General features: G+C 34.5%; 1 protein-coding gene across 2 annotated transcripts in view; it reads right to left on the minus strand.

Annotated features, from left to right (window-relative positions):
- Positions 1-20,374, minus strand: part of FBXL17 (F-box and leucine rich repeat protein 17) — a 564,196-nt gene that overhangs the window by 159,825 nt on the left and 383,997 nt on the right. The gene's annotated exons all lie outside the window — the stretch shown is intronic.

The following is a 20,374-nucleotide window of genomic DNA, read 5'->3' on the forward strand; positions in this document are numbered from 1 at the left end:
GATGTAAGACATCATCAAAAAGGAGAGAGGAAAAAGAAAAGAAAGGAAAGAGGATAGTGTCAAAGGGAACTGACAGGATCATTTTGCTGTACCTCCCGAGAAATGTTAAGGAAGTGGGCAGTCCTAAAGATGGGCAACTAAAAGACTGAAAAGATAGAAAGTTTCTATGAGTACAGGATAGGAGGACTAGCTTCTCTAGATTGAGTATTTTCAAAGGTTTGAGGGAAACTGACCAGATACAGAGCGAGGCAGCACCCTCATGAGAGGTAGCCTGCCAGCTTGGGACCTAGATACCTAGAGAACTGCCTCAGTTCCCTATGGCTTTCCAGTTTCGTCTCCAGGTTACATTTCTCATGATAAATAAACCCACATATATTTTTTTTTCAGGCAGCCTGAGTGACTCTTTATCTCTTACAATTAAAACAACCCATAGTAGGATTTCCCTATTGTTTTTACACAATTCTCTTTCTCGATTATTTCCCTTTTAATATATTTAGAATGACAATGGTTTTGGAGCACTGGGAAAGATCGTTTTGGCTTTGCTAGTTACCATGTCCTTGCCCAGAGCTACAACATGGAAAGGTGTACACTGCCTATATTCATCCTCCTATTCTCCAGAAATAAACCCAAAGGTTGCATTTTCAGATATAAGTTTCTCCTAGTATTTTATTGCTTTCTGTTTTTGGTATTCAGATACTGCTTACGCTGGGAGAAAAACAATTCCACATGGCTGATCTGCTATTTTATAATAACCTTTAATCAGCTTGGAAAATGAGGAGTCAGCATAATTTACTTTCAGGGGTACCCCATATAAAATACACTCTAACATATCTCAGCATATTATTCCATGGCTTAGGGTAGAGAGATTTAATCACAGTATTCATGGAAATTAATTACCTAAATCGGAATATCAGAATTTCTTTCAAATGAAGGGTGTGGACTGATAAAATATGACTTTGGCTATTGTCATCTAAAATACTGAGATGAAAATTATATGTGTATATGTATACAGCACACATATATGTTATATATGTACTATATTTATATATATATATTATGACAATGATATAAAATTGGGGCAGATACTTGACCATCTAATCTTGTGATTTTCCTTAAAACAAACAAGCACAAGGTACAATTTACCTCTCTTTAACCACACAGTTTAACAACTTACAGAATTCAGTCAGATCAAGATGCAAGTAACTTTTAATTATAGAAGTATAACATGTCAATAACCAGATATTTTACACTAACACTAAAAATGTAGTATTAAAGATAAAGCAAAGTGAAATTTTCTGTTATGGCACATCAGAAAAGAATACGTTGTCTCCTTGAGACTAAAAATAGGAGCAGAAAACTGTTGACCTTGAGAAAAGCATTTAATCAAGGTTATGACTCTTCCAATCTCATTACATTTTTAATTTTAAAAACCTTGCCATTACTAAGCAGATTTCTCCCTTTGTCTTCCTACATGATAAAAAAAGTAACCAATGGCCCTGTGCATTTGAAACAGGAGAAATTATTTATATCAATTCTAAGTTTGCTTTTGAAGACACATTTTTCCAACTTTTTATCATGGAAAATTTCAAACATATACAAAAGTAGGAAAAAAACAGCATAATGAACTTCCATGTAGCCATCATGCAGCTTCAACAATTAACCCATAGCCAAACTTGTTTCATATTTATCTCCACCTACTTCCCCCACCCTAACCAGCACATTGATTGGACTTTCCTGAAGCAATTGCCAAACAGTATGCCATATCATTTTGGGGTGTATCTGATCAAGCCATTTACCCACCATCTGAATAATTATATTTTAGTTTTTTCTTTTTTTCTTTTCCAAGGCACACCTCTTATACTATCTCATTCCAAAAATTTTTCTCTCATGTCTTAATGCATTGATACGTCTACATGGAAAAAAAAAATCTCTTAGACTAGGATGGTAGAATGAATAAATCTTTCTTTATCCATGTATTTCTGATGTGTAATTCATGACTCTACAAAGTAGAACATCATGTAAGAAATTAGAGATGTAGGGATTTATTGAACCCTGATTTGCAAATATGTTCCAAGCAAAGCTATTAAAAGCATGTAGCTTTTCTGACATTTTTGACATATCAGGAAAGTTCAAAATTAAATTTTTTAATTTAGCTGAGGAAGCAATAAATAGTCTACATAGAAGTTTTCTCATGTATCTAAAAGCCAAGGCCTGAACAAACAGAAACTTTCTTATATTTTCCTCAAATTATTTAATCTAATCTACATTTTTCCTAGAGTACACCATTTTCACATGTAATGTCTTCTTTAATCAAAATGTTTACATTTAAAGGGAGGGTATATGATATCATTCTTTGGGAACCTTCCTGTCGATTCACACTCTTCAGTAGCATGAACTATCCCAAATAATTAAGTCATGCCAATGCTAAAACAAAATGCACTCATGGTGAACTAAAGTTTATATGTGATAATGTCACAGTCATGCAATTTTTGAGTAGAGCTTATCCAACCAAATCAAGCTCACCTCCTTTAGCTCAAAAACACACCTTCCCTTCATAGCGTTTTAGTCAGGGCTGGAGTGTAGGGGCTGAAGAGTAAGAGTTAGCTAGTAAAGGTTTTCAAAAGATGTTAAAATAATACTGAAACATCATTTTGGTCAATTCCACATATTTTTAGTGAATTATAAAGGTAAAAATTGGGTCCCATTAATCAAGGAAGGCTTGGTAAAGGCAGAATAAACACTGATTCATAGAGCCAGATTGTTTTCTCTGACTATTCTAGGAGGTTTCAAAGTTATTTCCATTAAAGGCTAGTGACATCTATCACAAAAACTGTTTTTAAAAAAAGAAACTCTTCCATTTTGATGCCAAACAATTTCAAATGTAAAACAAAACAAAGAAACAAAGAAACAGACAAACAAAACCCATAATGACAGTGTGTTTTCTTATTATTGCATTGTTTTATATCAGAAGAATATGTGGAGGGCAAAATCTTTTTTATGGTGTGCGTGTGTGTGTGTGTGTGTGTGTGTGTGTGTGTGTGTGTGTGCTATCTTCCTTCCCCCTCTTTGAGTTTGAGGCCACAGGCAACTAATTAAGAAATATTTTATCTTTAGGCTGAAGGCAGCTTTAAAATTACATATTTAAAAAAGCACATAAAGATAATAAGCATACAATGAAACCTATTTAGATATTTCTATAGTGTTACATATGTTTTAAAGGAAAAACATTTTTTAAATTAGAAAAGGATGCAAAATTAACCTATGCTGTTAGAAGTAATGATACTGGCTACCCTTGGAGATGAGTAATGACTGGACAGAATCAAAAAGGGAGTATTCTAGGGTACTGGGAATATTCTGTTTCTTGACATGGATGCTAGTAGTTAAAGGGTGTATTCAATTTGAGAAAATTCATTGGCCTCTACACTTATGATATATGCGCACTTTTCTCTATGCATAGTACACGTCAATAAAAAGTTTTTTTAAAAGCAGAAAATGAATTAAAATGAGACTATTTTCATACCGTATCATCTATGGCATTCTGCTATTTCTGAATTTTATATATTAGTACACTATTTTCACCATCACAAATATATATAAAATAAAGAAATAGCTCTTCTAATTTCAATGTTGTACAAGGTCAATTATTTCCTATTTAACCTGATTTAACTAAAATACATGATCTTTTAAAGAATTAGGAATAATCTTGCATGTTATTTAGCCTCCATTAAGAGTCAAGTGTGGCTAAATGAACACTTTCCCATCGGATATTTAAACTATATTAGGTGAATCAAAAGAATCATGAAGCAGGGATATATTCCTCATCAATTTCAGTAGGCCTTATTTTAGAGATTACAAAATGCCCCTTACACAAGGAAAAAAATTACATGTCCCGTAAGAGTTTGCATGTGTGCTTGTGTCGGGGGGGGGGGGGGTGTACCAATGTAACTAAAACTCCAACGAACGTGAAAATCCTGAAGGCTTTTATAAATTATTCAAGATCTTTAAAATACTTATTTTTGAAATGTTATATGAGATGTAGATTAAGAAATTCAAGTAGTCTGGTCTTATTTAAAATTTAATTTAATATTATCAAATAAAAATAAATAATATTAAATAAATAAATAGTATTAAATCAATGAGCATTTAAATTAGTTCTATGAAACTTAATAAAAGGCATAAGACTACTTTTCTAAAAGAAGGTGAAAGTTCAGGACATGGAACATGGAAAACAGAAAAATGCAAACATGGAAAAAGACAGGCATTGAATAGGCCAAAAAATCTGAATCTGTGGCTGATGAAGCAGTGTATAACTGGTAGTTGAGTCTGTTTGAGACAATCCACCATGACAGATTTATTCTTTTAACTACAGTTAGATTCTCAGGCAGAAGAAACTACCCAATTTTATGGTCAGCTTATGACCAAAAATTCAACAACTCGGACCAAGTCCAGATGCTCACAAATCGTGACAAATTCTGAATTTTCTCATATATGCCATGCTTCATTTTAACCATTGTTAGATAAAACCCCTCTTTGCATTGCTCAGTTTTCCTATCCCAATCCTGCCTTCTTTGATCAGCCTGAAATCTTCATCCTCTCTGAAATATTTCTGATCATACCCCAGCTCTCAATTATCTTTTTTCCTTTTCGAAACTCCTATAACACCTAGACCTTAACTTTTATATGATAAGTGTTTTATAAGTGAAAATTTTATTTATTTTTTGATGAGGAAAGTAAAGGAAGGGCACATAACAGAGCATAGGCTGTATTTCCTCATTGACTCTGCAAAAGTCTGATTAACAGATGAAGAAATTGATGCTCAGAGAGATTAAGTTGCCTGTCATCACAGTTGCTAAGAAGAAAGGCCAGGTTCTGAACTTGGGTCTGCTTTATTCCAAAGCACTAAAGCCTCCACCTTCAAGCAAATTATGATTTTGGAAAATAGAGAAAATTCTATTTCGTCATGGCCTCTTTCTGGGAAAACAGGTTGCATTTCCAACTGAACTACTCCTGGCATATTATCTGAGACAGATGTCAATGTAAAATATTAGAATAAAGATAAAGAATTTGCATATGTTCTTTTAATCGAGTTAGTGGCAGGACTCGGATTAGAAATTGGCTCCTGGCTCCTGTGCACCACACCCCACTGAAAACTCACAGCATAGAATGTTCATGAATGAAAGATTATATCTGAGGAAGCAGCATTTTATAGCAGAAAGTGTACCCACCCTTATAGTCAGAGAGATCTGGATTTAAATCCTGTCTCTATTATTTACTTTGTATCGTTAAGCAAAATACTGCACGCATATTTCCTTATCAGTACAACAATAATACAGATGTTGACAGTCTATAATTGTGAGGATAAGGGATCCAGTGTGTTTTGAATTACTAACAAAATACTCAAGAGTTAGACTCTCTGCCTCTTCCCCAGCTTATATGTAATACTGAAATGCTGAAACTCTGGTATTACAGTGTTATGTCATCAGTTGCAGGGGTTCACCATAAAGCAAAACCCAGAAATCAGATGTATATCCTTTACAGTGGACTCATTCCACGTGGGTCCTAACCTCTCCAGGCATCTTAACGAGAAAACTGTTCCTTGCTATTCATTACCCAAAGTATAAAGAAGATGGCATCTTGAAAACAGTTTCAAGAATTCATTATCATATTAAATAATACAGTTTTATTACAAGAAGGCAAGGAATTATGAAGGAGATGGTTTCCTTTTTGTTTCTGTCTGATTTGTTCCTTTCTCTTCTCCAAGATGTCAGATAAACAGTCTGCTTATTTATAAATGATACTACAACTGAGAACAAAAAGAAGAGATTATAAAAAGAAGGAAAAGGCCTCAGAAAGATGAGATAGGAGATAAGCTTAAGATTTATTAACTAGATGGTTGAATTAACAACCTGAGTAACCAAGTCAGTAAAATAAATACAATCCATGTCCACTGACTGGTTGCATCTTTTCAAGGAAGGAAGGAAGGAAGGGATTAGCTTGATATCCATTTTTCTTGCATTTCACTAAACTTACTAAGAATCATGGATTATGAAATGGAGTTTTATAATGAAGGTGGTTCATCTATAGCTGCACATAGCTACTGAGCACTTGAAATGTGGACAGTACAAACTGAGATGGGCTGTAAATGTAAAATATATAGTGGATTTCAAAGACTTAATATATTAAAAATCATATAAAATATTTCAATAATACTTGTATATTGTTTGTATGCTGAAATGATAATATTTTGGATATACTGCATTAAATACAAAATGTTATTAAAATGAAGTTTACCTGTTTCTTTTCACTGTTTTTCCAATGTAGCTACTAGAAAATTTAAAACTACATATATGGCTCACATTTGTGACTTGCATTATTTTTCTATTGGACAGTGCTAGCCTAGAATAAGAATCAAAGATATTTCAGGCAAGTGACAATATGTGAGAACTATCCTCTCTAACTCAAATAAGAGGATTGATCTTCATTGAGAATTTCATTTTCAAACTGTTTTTTATCACAGATTTTCATGTGATATTAAACAATAAGTATTTACTGTATTACAGTGCTACTTGAAGCAGTTTTGCTCTTTAAGACTATGATGTACAGAGAAAAGATTTAAAGAACTTAACTAAAGAAATTAAGTTCTTAAAGAACTGGTAATATATTATGATGTATATATACATTATATATTATGATATATATTATATGTTGATGTATCAATGTTCGTGAATCAGATATATTCTTATTTGTTATATTTTTGAGGTCAGAAAGTCAAAAATAAAACTGAGAACCTGAGATTTGTCACCTCTTTCCTAAACTACTCCATTATTTTCCTTATCATTGGTCTCTTTACTAATCTCTTCTTATTGCAATCCATCCCTCCACACCACTGCCAGAGTTCTGTTTCTGGAAGATAAATTTGACTTTGTCACTTTCCTCCTTAAACAGTTCCCAACATTTATAGGATAAAGTCTAAACTCTTTAGAGATAAATCTTGCCAACATCTTGCTCCTAACTCCCTTTCCAGCCTCATCTCTGATAATTCTCCACTGTGTACTTTATGCTCCAACCACAGGCAAATAAATGCCTTGCCATCCCCATGGTGCCAAGTTTGCTTGTAGCTCTGCTGCTCCCTGTCTCCTTCCCTGTCTGCTGGCAATCTCTTCCTTGCCTTCAGTGACACTCCCAGGCCTACTTGGGATGGTCCTTTCTATATTTTCCATGTATACCATATATGGATATTATCATATATCCTACTCATCACATTATACTGTATATGTCTGTCGCCCAGCCCAAGACTACTTTAAGAGGGAGTAGAATGAAAATAAGAATCATATTTTACTTTGCATCCCTAATATCTAGCACAGACACAGGCATGTACTAGGTCTTTATTAAATATTTTTGATTGAAAGAATAATGTTTTTCTCCATTTATCTTGGGCATTAGCCATGCAAGACTTTCATATTTCTGACACACCTAGCACTTTCCTGCTTCTATGCCCTAAATCATAACTTTTTCTGCTACAGCTCAGAATGGCTTTCTCGTTGAAAGTTATTTTATTTTTGTTTTTACTTTTATCAGAATAGTATATGTATACCATTTTTTAAAAAAAGTTAAATACTACAGCTAGCAGTCTTATGCTGTACCCTTCTCATTCCCAAACTCTACTCCCCTGAAATCAACCACTTTCAATTCTTTTAAGTATTTCTTCTGATTCTTCCTCCCATGTTCTCATATTTCTAAATAACATGTGCACACACTCAAACACACACACACATACACACACATCTCAGGTCCTGCTTCCAAGGAGTACATGGCAAAATGAGGCAGGTCTATCTCTAGTTTATCTATTTTCCATAAAATATCCTGCAGAAGGATATGACTCCCAGGGATGAATCTGGACCTGGCATCGTGGGATTGAGAACATCTTCTTGACCAAAAGGGGGATGCAAAATGAAACGAAATAAAGCTTCAGTTGCTGAGAGATTTCAAATGGAGTCGAGAGGTCACTCTGGTGGACATTCTTCCGCACTATATAGATAACACTTTTTAGGTTTTAATATATTGTTATAGCTAGAAGTAAATGTGTGAAACTACCAAAGTCCAACCCAGTAGCCTTGACTCTTGAAGACAATTGTATAGCAATGTAGCTTACAAGGGGTGACAATGTGATTGCGAAAACCCTGTGGAAAACACTTCCTTTATCCAGTATATGGATGGATGAGCAGAAAAATGGGGACAAAACCTAAATGAAAAATAGGGTGGGATCGGGGGGGGGGGTGATTTGGGTGTTCTTTTTTTCTTTTTCTTTCTTATTCTGATTCTTTCTGGTGTAAGGAAAATGTTCAAAAATAGATTGGGGTGATGAATGCACAAGTGTAAGACGGTACTGTGAACAGTTGATTATACACCATGGAAGATTGTATGGTATGTGAATATATCTCAATAAAACTGAGTTTATAAAGAAAAATAAGCTAGACAAAAAAAAAAAAAAAAATCCTGCAGAGTATTTCACCTATTATAGATAATCAAGAAACACCTGTTGGTTAGTGGAAAGAGTAGATAAATGACTATGCAAGCTGTTTGGTGCTTGAGCATTATTCAACAGTCCGAAGTAGAAGCTCATTCATGTATCACAGTCAAGGGAAAGAAACAAGTTACAATGAGGAAACCATTAAGAACAAGTAGAAAGGGGGTACTGAAATGCAAGACTAGGTAAACAGAACCCTCCCAAATCAGAAAGTGGAGGTAGCTAGGAAAAGAGATAATGTGAATGCTTTTGCATTCTAGCTGAATAACCTCAGGCAAGTTACTTAACTTTCCTGGATCTCAGTTTTCTTATCTGTAAAATGGGGATTATGCTTCTCCTTTCCATGTTTGCTGTAAGTAAATGTCTGGTAAGCTCTATAGATGAAAGCCCAGTTTATTATTGTGAATACATATGTGAATAATAGTAACAGCAACAACACCATCCTAGTGACCTTGAAGATGAGGCTGACTTCCAGTCTAACCTGTAGCTTCCTGTACACTTACTACTGGAGCTTCACCAGGCTAGGGTGCAAATAGAAGAGAAGTGGTTACATTTGGTAATGGGAAGTATATGGGCAGGATATAAGGTCGGGTTCCTTCAGCAGCACTAAAAAGGCAGAATTTTATTTACATCTATATTAAATCACCTTTTTTGATTGTTTGTTTTCACAGAGACTCTACAGAGGAAAATCAAGTCCCTTCTTTAGCCGGCACACTTAAGAAGTGCAATAATATTTTAGAAATGGCAATGGGATATCTGATTACTGCTTAAAATTTAATACATATACTTGCTGGAAAAGTAAAGTTCATAACACCCTATACTAATGTAAAGCATATACTGAATAAAAACTCTATTTTCAACTTTCTATTAAGATAGATACACCAGAATCTCAAGACAATAAAATCTCACTCGAGTATCGTCTACCAGAGCCTTAAATTGCTCTTAGCATCTCCATAATGATTCAGTGCATTAATGTTAAGTGATTGGTTAAAAGCATTTAAATCAACCTGATGTTCTTGAAATTTTCCACTAATAAAAACAACATCCATTAAGAAAGATCTTCCAAAAATGGATTTTGTTGAAAAGAAAAAGAGAAACAGAGCACAATAAATTATTTTAAAGCATTTGGCTAGTGAGGTAATGTAATCTACCAGGTAGAACACAACACAAACTCTAGAAGCACAAAGTGCTCATAGGTGATAGGTAATCACTTCAATACACTTGTGCTCACTCCTATTTACCAGGGACACATGAAATTATGAAATAGCCCATGTACATATTCACTAACATGATCTGCAAACATAAAACCTCAGAACAACTAATGATATTAGAGTCCTGACCTCAAAACTCTAAATGACCTAAGGGAAGAGGAAGAAAAATTCTCTTCACATATGGTAGTAGACTTTGTTAGTTTTGCAATATTTTTTATATGTAACAACTGCAACTATTTACTAGTTGTCATCTAATTTATGAGAAAGAAAACCCCAAACAGAGAAATAAAGATGGTATGTGTGCATGTTTGCATGTTTTTAATAAAAGCATAACAAGTCAAAACAAAATCTCCAAAATGGAATTAATTTCTAATTAAATGACTTCATGACTACAAAATTTTTAAGTTAATACCCATTACAATAACAAAAGCAGAATTTAATACTTTTTGTTTGAATACTTAATTCAAATTATTTGACTACAGTACAAAACAGAAACCAGTGTTTTAGGATTAGCTTTACCATGTCCCAGAATAATTAACATCATTATAAAGGTAGCTCTTTAAACAGCCTATTGGTTTTTATTTCCTTGTGTACTAATAAGGGTCCTAATGATTCTAATAACCAAAAAAAGAGAGAGATGCACAAATATGATCACTATCTCACAAGTGAATATTTTCATATGACACCAATTTCAAAATTGTCTTATTAGATTGTAGGTAAAAACATACTTCTCTTTCAAACAACATTGTGCTCTTGATATCCTGAAATACCCTTCCAACACAAAAATGCTGGATACAATAGAATAAGCATTCTTTAAAATACATAGATAAGCTTGTAATAAAGTAAGTAAAAATTTACCATACAAACCAATAGTTCTTCTCCTAGGTATCTACCCAAAAGAAATGGTAACATGTCCACACAAAGATTTGAAAGAATGTTTATAGTAGTACCATTCGGAATGTCAAAAGACTAGAAATAGCACAGATGTCCATCAATGGATGATTGGCTAAACAAACTGCGTTACATCCATACAATGGAAAACTATTCAGCAATTAAAAAGGAACAAAATACTGATAGATGCCACAACATAAATGAACCTCAAAAACATTATACTAAGTGAAAGAAGACAAGTACACAAGATCACATATTGTATGATCTCATTTATACAGAATGTTCAGAAGAGGCAAACCTATATGGATAGTGGTTGCTGGGGCGGGATATGTGAACAGGGATAAACTGTAAACTAGCAAAAGTATCTTATTGGCGTGGTGGAAATGTTCTAAAATTGGATTGCGGTGATGGTTGCACAACTCTAAATTTACTAAAAGTAATTTTATTGTATACTTCAAATGGGTGGATTTTATGGTGTATAAATAAAGTTGTTTTTTTAAATGTGATTGAAAAAATTAACGGTCCCCAAATTGAGAATTCCACAACTACCCTGAGGGGACTTGCTAATCATCGTATTTTCCGTAGCCTGAGTTTAATCGTTACGTAGGATATAGGGGGGATAAATGTCTCCTCTGAGATTTAAAATCATAGACTAATGCTTACATGGATTTGGATTATGAGTGACCCTTCTTCCCTGCTCCTGAAAATCCCTACCCAAGAAATAAACTGAATGTAGGTCCAAGTTGGTACTGCCCAGAGTGCCTGGGGGAAGCAAATACAGATCTTCTTTGGAGGCACATTGACCCATCTAGCTCTCATTGGTTCCCACAAATAAAGCCCAAACATGAGCTAACAATTTTTAAAAACAAACAGGAAAAAACAAAACCACTATGAATGGCTATCAATAAAAAGAACAAACCAAAGAATAAAACCTCCAGGGACTTCAGATTTTACATTATCAGGCATAAATGTAATTAAAATAAACATTTTATTTGAGAAATAAAAAGAGAGTTGAAACAAGCAAATAGTAATATGCTATAAAGAAAACAACATGAAAAACTAAGAATTCCTAGAAATTAAAAATATGATCATTGAAATGAAAAAATACAACAGATAGTTTAAAGAGCAGATTGTACAGTACTGAAGCGAAAATTAGTAAATTAGAAGACAGATCTGAAGATAGCATCCATTATACAGCATGGGATGGATAATCTAAAAAAGAGATTAATAGACAAGAAACAGCATGAAACGGCATACTATAAGGCTAATTAGATTTCCAGAAGAAAATATTAGAAATAATGGAAAATAGGAAATATTTGAGGAAAAAAAATGGTTGAAGTGTTCCTCAAACTGATTAAGGAATGGAAAACTCAGGTTCAGGAAGCTCTACAAATTCCAAATATGATAAATAGAAATATATAAGTAGCATTTTCACAGAAAAGCTGCAGAGTACTACTAGCAAAAATAAAATAGTTCTAGGAGTCAAAGAATAAAAGAAAGAGAATTATTAGCAAAGGAATAATGACTGACAGTTCTCTCAACAGAAGCCAGAAGACAGTGAAATGATACCTTCAAAATACTGAAAGAAAATAAAGGTAGTTATTGTGTACCAGCTAAATATCATTCAAGAACAAGGGTGAACCACAAAATGATCAGACATTTAAAAATGTGTGTATATGAAAGGCTCACACATTTCATGTAATGAACAAAATTTTCCTCATTCTTGAATAAACTGACAAATAAAATCAATGTTATCCTACTTGATCTAATTACATAGTATTTCTTTAAAATTATGTAAGGAGTTAATAAAGAACATTCCTAAAATAATTAAAATGAAGATCTCAAATAATAACCTATTATTACGTACCATGATTTACTTGCACAATAATCATATTTTCTACTTCCTTTGCAATTCTACCAAGGAAAGGTAAGCCTGGGAAGAGGGACCTATCACAGTTGCTTTGTGGCAGGAGAATGTCCCAGCCTAGGAAAGAGAACAGCTTGGTTCTGGTTCCAGAATGAGGGGAAATTGGACCACACTTTCTTCTTGTATAAAATGGGAGGCTTTGGAGAAACTGACATTTTAAAAATCATGCCTTTAGCTCTAAAGCTTGATAATCTTTCAGCCCAATCCTATAGAAGATCACTGAAACTTCTAACATCCATAATATCAGAACCAGTAATCAAATTAGTGGGAAATAGTTTCAGATAGAACTAGTAGCACCTTATATAACACATTCTGACAATATTTTCCCACTAATATTTGTATTACTAGGAAGTTTCCAATTCTGATTCCCCCTCTCCCCAGGCCACAGGAGATTGGATAATAGAAATACCTGCTTTAAAAGATGTTTGCAAATCTGACAGCTCTTTTTCAAAGAACAGTTGGTGCTGGTTAGGGGATACCAGGTTCCAATCTTCCAGTCTTCTCAGCGTTCATGGAAATGTCAAATTTTAAATGACTTTTTTTTTTTCTGTGTCATTTTGGTACCAGACTGATACAATAGGCACAGGCAATATTCATAGTGATTTTGCCATCTGGTATTAGCTAGGTTTATCCCCTGCATGCAAAATAAAAAGGAAACTTCTTCAAGGTGCTTGTTACCATGTCTATGTCTCTGGACAGTGTGTGAGGCATCAGAGCCCTGGGTGAAGCCAGGACTGGCTGTTCCAGTTTGGTTCCAAGGCAGGAGCACAGGGTTCAGAGTGAACAGAGCATCCTGTTACATGGCCTTCTCCTCACCCCACCTCCATCTCAATTTTAGGAAGAAATATATGTTAAAACAAAACAAAACAAAGCAAAACAAAACAAAAAACTGTGTGCAGGAGAAACAAGAAATATTGTGGGTATGGTAGTTAAATACCTACCCTCTAAATAATATAAATCATGTTAACATCTAAGGTCAATCAAATCTCAAGCTGCTTTTATAATTCTTACAGTTAAAAAAGGGTTTACAAAAACCTTTTTCCTTTTCTGCATGAGAATGTGACCTTTGGTCAACTTCCTAGATTTGTTCCTATGGTAACTCCAAAACGGCATGTTAGCCATGTTACTAGGCAACACTGCCTATAGTAAAAATGACCCCTGATTGGTAGATAGCATGCATGGTTTGAAGGAACCATAAATACCTGATGGGGCCACCACAGCTTTGGATTCCCAGACTGCTGGCATGCTTGTAACTGGCCATGTAACTTGTGGGGATGCTAGAAGCTATGCCTCTGATTATTCCAAGTTCCTGGGGGTATGAGGCTTCTAAGCCAGGGCAGTATCTTCACCCATCCCCTTGCACCTGAGCCTTCATCTGGGGATGAAAGATGTCACCATGAATGCTGGGGGAACAGCAGTATGGACTGCTGCAAGGTATCCTACAGAAGAGGACCATCTGATACTGCCCTGCCACCAAGCTGCGGTTCTTCTGAGTAGACCATACCAAGGTTGGCCTATGATGGCTAAATATATGGATGTATAGTGGAACATAACAAGACCCCTGATAGGCAGGGCACCTGAATATTCAGTTTTTAGTATTTCTTTTGGTTTTACATCTACTTTTAACTGGCAATAAACAACATATTGCTAAAGTCATGCAAAAATTGATTTTTACAATTTAATTTGTTCATTCATTCAAAGATATCTTAGAAACTTCACTGTAGCTGCTCTCAAATTAACTGCAGAGTGGGAAGAAGACAAACAGGGAATACAGTTAAGTTGCTAGTGCAGACATCATGAAGCTGACTCTACTTGAGATATATTTTGAGGGTAGAGCTGACCTGGCTTATTAATGGATCTGATAGGAGGTATGGAAAAGTGAGGCATTAGGATATTTAAGTTTTGACCTGAGAAACAAGGTGAAAAGTGATGCCATTTACTGAGTCAGAGAAGACAATAGTGGTTGTGAAGAAGTGGTAGAAAAGAATAAATAGTCTTGTAATCTGCATTTAGATCAACCCACTAAAAAGGCAGTACTAGATAAGCCCATGGGGGGAAATGATGCTTTGAAAAGAGTGGTCATATGAATCCAGATTTATAATCAGCATTACATACTTAATTCCTTTTATGGGAAGCAGAGATAAATAAAGAAGAAAAAGTAGGATAGGCAAAATACAGCTTTAAGTATGCAGCACATCATGTGTTAAATTGAAACAACCCCAAAGTTCAGCTTCCTTCACTGTTCAAGGAGAAAATCCTTTACTATGTACTTCAGGATAAAGGATTTGCAACTATATGGTGCTTGAGAAAATATGCTATTGCTGTAATTTAACTCACTGTATGTGGGCTTCAAGATGCACAGTGGCATTCCAAACCAACTTTTAAAGAAAATTGCATGGAATTTTCAAGACATCAGGAGCAGTCTTAAAAGTTATGCAGACAAAACGGATTTTTGATAGTTATGAATTACATTTAGGGCTGTCAGATCGAAGGAAATGCTCTCTTTGCCTCAGTATGGTTAGAATCACTGTTGACCAAGTTTTAATTTAAAATTTTTAGGTTTTAAAGGGAAGAATATAGGTCACTGAATTCTTAGTCACTGTAGGTACAGTGGTAGAAAGCAACCTTTGTTAAGGAGGGTCCAATTTTGGCCCTGGAGCCCATCTCTTCTGCGGTATTTGGGAACTGAGTATGTGTTAGTGAGAATAATTTGGCTCTCAGTCAGTCAATCAGTGGACTGAACAAACACAGTTAGAAACCTGACTGGCTCAGAACAGAAGCTCAGTTCAGGAAATACCAAATGCATTTGCGAGACAGACTTGGGTCTACACAAATCATATATTACAATCAAGCTGGAAGGGATTTGATCTTTCCTAGCAGGTTGTAGATTTAGCCAGATTTGTAATAGACCAAAAATACACTACAAAGCTCCAAAGTCTAATCCAGCAATTTTCAACTGGTTTCCTAAAGTTGAAAAAAAAGAAGGTAAATATTTATAGAGCCCACTACTTGAAAAAAAAAAAAAAAAAAAAAAAAAAAAATTAAAGAGGCTTGCCATATATGTGGAAACCTTGGGAAATTATCGTGGGTTCCTAATTTTCAAAACAACTAATTTAAAAGTGCATGGTATGTGCGCTATTAAAAATAAAGGCCATTTTCTTGAGTAAAAATAATTTTTCCATAAATCTGACAGAGTAGATTAGATTTCGAATCACAGTCTAGCAAAAAGATGATGTGTGATCTGTGTGAGAAAAGCAGCAGAGAAGAGGCTCTGCCTTTCCACAGTAAGTGTGTGAGTGGGAGGGGCCTTAGATCTTTCTTCAAGTTTGTGCTCTTTTGGTGTCCTATTCCTCCAGGGCCCCCAGTTCCAGAATCAGTGTTTCCCTCCCCAGAAGGATGAATGAGATGGATACTATTGACATGTGCAATACACGCTGGGGCATATTCCCTGAATTTGCTTGCGGAAATTAAACAGCATAACAAATTTTGTGGAAATAAGCATGTGCGGAGTAAGGAACTGGCCTTCATAATAATACATATGACAAAAATGTAAATACTTAACAATGACACACTGGTAAATACAACTCGCCAAAACTTGCCACAACAAGTAAAACACAAATATGTCCTAATTTCAATATGCTTGCTAAATTCACCGCTCTTTCCACCACTCAAGACAATTTTTCAGAATACAAGTAAATGAAAAGAAGATATCACTAAATCTGTTCTAATTTATAATTTCTTTAAAAAGTAGATCATTTGCAAACCTTGATTGCAAGGTGTATTATAACGGCAAAATTGAAAACGAATACTTTAGAGGATTTCACCCAATTGCTTATGTAAACCAGAGCAGAAGGTATGATTCTCAGAAAAAGCCAAGTACATTTGCCTCAACATAAAATAAGACTGATTGAATTTCAAACTCCTCATTTATTTTGTACGGCTGATATTTTAAGATCCTTATTGTTGTTCAAGTTTGTCTTGAATCTTATTTATTATTGATATATATGTCATATATGTTATTAAAATATATTTTATTCTCATTTATTTAAAATAAGTTAAGTGGCTACTAAAGAATATAAATAATTTTAATTTTCAAATATATCTTCTTCAAGCATGTTCAGAAAGTGTCATTTTGGTATTTTGGCTGACTATGAACTGCTTCTCACATGAGTCCTGGTACTCAGAACACTAGAGAAGCATCTCAGGACTTCAAAACTCCAAATCTGATTTTCCAAGGCTGGCTCGGAGAGATTTTCAAACACACAGAGGTCAGAGAAGTAGCTGGATCCTACTAGAATATTATTATTATTTAAAAATGTAATAGCACAGAAAAATCCTTTATGAGAGGAAATAAAATATCGTGAAAGCAAAACTGCTTTCTTGTAGAAACTCCTAGAGCCATATGTGAGGAAAGAGATAGTAGGAAGAAAAAAACATGGGAAATTTAATGTAAGAAAGAGATAGAGATGATTAAAAATATACATGTATCAATCATCATATAGTACTTAGCTGGTTTTACACATAATTTTTTCTTCCACTTCTAAGAATTATTTACCATATGAAAGGATCTTGGCAAGCAAAATCTACATTATAGCAGTGTATAGGTAGTTAGTTTTTAAAGACCATATGTGTATCTATATCTATCTATCTATCTATCTATCTATAAAACTCCCTGAAGACAAAGAAAATTTTCTTTTATTTACTCCTTATAGCTAATTTTTAAAATCTCCTTTTCTTTGCCACACTCAGTCATTCTGGTGAGAGACAAGTTGCTTTCAGGCATTTGGCACGTCCTATACACAGAGGCACACATGCTGGATCAGCCATGTCAACACAACACAATTGTTTGAAAAGTTGAAAAGTTCAAACTATTTATTTAATGTCATGTGGATAAACCCCCCCAAAAGAAACACATTTAATAGATAAATTCTAGGTGATGGGGTCTAACAAATCCAAGGAAAAGTTTTAGGATAAGGGCTAAAATTAGCAGCTTAATATTTAAGTTAAAAGTAAGTTTGATTTACCCAATTAGGAAATTAAATTAACAGAACTGCTTTTTTTTTTTTTTTTTGTCTCAGGAGTAAGTTCCATTTAATATCTATAATAAAATGAAATCATCTCCATCAAACACTCCATCTCCCAAACATATGAGATGAAAGAAATATTGACCCTTGATCAACATCTGGAAGTCAAGGAGCTTGGGAAGGCTGGCAACCACTATCTTTAGAAGAACAATGTCCTTTTTCTACCAAGTAAAGCTACTCGTTTTCTACTCTTAAGCAGATCCATTCGCTGACAGATCTAGTTCATACAAACTCATTGATGGAGAAGCTGAATTATCGTAGGGTTTTTCAAACTGCTGGTTGTTCTAGTATGTGATGAAATCAATTTAGTGAGAGTCCAACAAGTACATTAATAAAACTGAATAGAAAATATTAGAGTGCATCACACTGTTTCAGTTACAAATATGTGTGTGTGTGCGTGTGCGTGTGTGTCTGTACTGAGTCACAATGCAAAATGTATCTCTCTCTTACTGTGGGACAAAGAAATATGAAAGTCCCCAAATGAGAGCTCGTAAGAGAATACAGTTTGAAAACTTTCATATTTTGTTCCAAATGGCTCAGTCTGAGAGAGCCAATTACAGTCCTTAAATGCAGAAAATTTGAGACAAACAAACAAATCAGAAAACAACTCCCAGAGCATTTATATAGTAGATAAAGTGAAAAGCTACTTCTCCCCATGTCCCACCCCTAACTTCTGCAAAAGTAAAAACTGTGGCTATTTATCAAGAGAGTGGTTGATACAAGGAACTAGATATTTCTAGGATACTGGAAATCCTTGAATGAGGATTTAAAACCCAGGGGGCACTGGTATTGCTGGATTGTCACGGTGGACTTGTGATTTGGTATCCAATAGGCTTTAAGCTGGAGAAAATAAGACAGAAAATACAGGGATACAAGATTCAGAGTATAGCAAAGGCTTAGAAGATGTAAATTAAAAAAAAAAAAAGACATTTAATCCACTCAAGGGAACCAGGATTCTACAGAAAACTGGCTGATTCTACGTTTCTAGCACAAAATGTACAAAAGGGCCCGGAATATCAGGACATACAGGATCCATGTCAAAAGGACTCAAGAACGAACTTGAAGAAGCTCCCACTACCAAAGATGGGACAATCTGAGTATTAATAAGGAAAAGGACCAGATTTCTGAGTTTATAATGATAATTAAACAAGAACTCCTTACTGATCACCTTTGTAGGGTGCTGGAAACCTACCCAATATTTTGAAAACTGGAAAATAAAGGGAAAGAATCATGTATTATTCCTGCCTTTCCTATATAAATTGAACTCAGGTAAACCAAAATTTGATAAAAAAGTGGTTCTTTATATAACAAAGTCCAGCTAACAAATGAAAATAGACAGATATTTCTGAGAGGCTTAATCTATCAGTATTAGTGGATATTATATCCACGTGAGTTTGGCCAGTGATAGGGACAGTAAAATCAATTACTGTAATATCTAATTTATATTGTGCTTTGAGAGTTATCGTTTTCTAATGGGAAACTTGGCAAGTGTTTGTTTTGTTTAATTTTTTATTGTTTTTTTCTTCAAAATAAATCAGATGCCAACTGTCTTAAGAAGGCTAATTAACTAGTAAATAGTGAAGTAGATTTAGTCAAACATCAGCTGGGCTGGACGAAATCATCTCAAAGAAAAAGTAAAACCATAAGAGAGAGTTTGGAAGTAGAGATCATGGTTTGATGCTTTAGAAGGGAAAATGCAGGTCTTGGGGTTTTCCTCCCTTTTTCCTCTCACTTTTCATGACATCTCAGAAAATAAGGCACACTATAGCTAAACAGCACAGAGGAAGGTGGAATACAAAGTCACACTGAAGAGACATAATTCATTCTTGATTTTTCAGAGAGAATTCTTAGAGAGGCTCTCTTAAGGGAAGAAAATTAATGGGCAACTGAGGCAGAGTATGGCACTGAGGGCTGGGAACTTCTGAGTTCAGGTTAAGAAATACGAATCTAAACAAAGGAACAATTGCTTACATTTTGAGAATGGTACAAATACGTATCTCTGGAAATATCTGTACTTTAAAAAACTGCTATGAAATTATCTCATTTAGTGTTGTCTAAAATGACTTTCAAATGACCATTTAAATGAAGAAACCATTTCTACATGAAAAGCAGAGGAATTTGAAAAATCATTTTCACATAATCCAATGAAGGATTTGGAGAGGAGAGATTTTGGTTCTAGCTTTGCTAATTAACTAAAACCTCTCTGGGCTCACTTCCTCGTTCATTGCAAAAGGGTAATAAGCAATAATATTTCTGTTTCCTTCATAAGTTACTTGTAATTATATAAGGTTTTGAAATTACTAAGAAAATATTTGTTGAATACATGAATACATATCGACTATCAATGAGAGTTTCCATCTTTCAGCTAGGGAACACTTAATCATGACATGCAACTTCTATTTGGTTTCATCAGAACAAACTTATAGTGATAAGCACATTAAGTCTATTAAGTTGCTGAACTATTTAATTAGCTCTCATGGGGTAGCTCCTTTGTGACACTGTGTTTTTTTATACACAGATGGATGAGCATGGTAGCTTGTGATTCAGTTATATGTTTTAAGCTTGGACAACTGGAAAAATCCAAAAGAACTCTCTAGTAATAAGTATTCCTAAGCACATCATTGACCTGTGAGTGATTATGCAAGATACTGTTACAGAGAATAGTCATTGAGTGAAGGCTCTGAAGCAGATAACTTAATACTGAATAAATATCATATTGTTACTCAAAACCATT

This window comes from Choloepus didactylus, chromosome 13, assembly GCF_015220235.1.
Source record: "Choloepus didactylus isolate mChoDid1 chromosome 13, mChoDid1.pri, whole genome shotgun sequence".
Taxonomy (NCBI): domain Eukaryota; kingdom Metazoa; phylum Chordata; class Mammalia; order Pilosa; family Megalonychidae; genus Choloepus; species Choloepus didactylus.